The sequence below is a fragment of the Numida meleagris genome, unplaced genomic scaffold, assembly GCF_002078875.1.
Source record: "Numida meleagris isolate 19003 breed g44 Domestic line unplaced genomic scaffold, NumMel1.0 unplaced_Scaffold372, whole genome shotgun sequence".
Taxonomy (NCBI): domain Eukaryota; kingdom Metazoa; phylum Chordata; class Aves; order Galliformes; family Numididae; genus Numida; species Numida meleagris.
This window is the reverse complement of record NW_018364597.1, coordinates 43,337-44,526: the sequence shown is the minus strand read 5'-3', so window position 1 is coordinate 44,526 and position 1,190 is coordinate 43,337.

The following is a 1,190-nucleotide window of genomic DNA, read 5'->3' as shown; positions in this document are numbered from 1 at the left end:
GTCGCGGGGCAGCGGCCGCGGGGCTCACCACGTGGGGCTCACCAGGAAGGCGCAGAGCATGAAGAAGCTGATGAAGTAGACGATGGCGAAGTTGCTGCCGCAGGTGAACTCCTCGCCGGGCCCCGCGTCGGACTCGGGGTCGCAGCGCTTGCCGGGCAGGCTGGCCAGCATGATCTCCTGCCAGGCCTCCCCCGTGGCGCACCTAGAGGGCCAGACGGGAACCTATGGGGCCCTGCGGAGCCATCCCCCCGCCTGCCCGTATATGGGGGGGCTGGGCCTGACCCCCGTACCCTTTGTGGTGACCCTACAACAACTGCGGACTCCAGAGGAAGCCCCAAGGATCCACCGAGCGAGCCCCAGACCCTCATAGGGGCCCTATAGGACCTGTAGGACCCCCAGACCCCACAGAACCATCCAGAGATCCCTACACCTTCATAGGGGCCTATAGGAACAGTGCAGTGACCCCGAGTCCCCATAGGGGCCCTACAGGACCCAGAGACCCCAAAGAACCACCTCGTGACCCCCAGACCCTCATACGGACCCTATAGGAACATCCAGTGACCCGGAGTCCCCGCAGGGGTCCTATGGGACCCACAGAACCATCCAGTGACCCCTAGACCCTTATAGGGACCCTATAGGACCCAGAGGCCCCACAGAACCATCCAGTGACACCCAGACCCTCATAGGGACCCTATAGGAACAGTGCAGTGACCCCGAGTCCCCATAGGGGCCCTATAGGACCTGTAAGACCCCCAGACCCCACAGAACCATCCAGTGACCCCCAGACCCTCATAGGTACCCTATAGGAATGGTGCAGTGACCCCGAGTCCCCATAGGGGCCCTATAGGACCCCCAGACCCCACAGAACCATCCAGTGACCCCTAGACCCTTATAGGGACCCTATAGGACCCCCAGACCCCACAGAACCATCCAGTGACCCCCAGACCCTCATAGGGACCCTATAGGAATGGTGCAGTGACCCCGAGTCCCCATAGGGGCCCTACAGGACCCAGAGGCCCCACAGAACCATCCAGTGGCCCCCCGACCCTCATCGGGACCCTATAGGAACAGTGCAGTGACTCTGAGTCCCCATAGGGACCCTACAGGACCCAGAGACCCCACAGAACCACCTCACGACCCCCAGGCCCCTATAGGGACCCAATAGAAACAGTGCAGGCACCCCCAGCCCC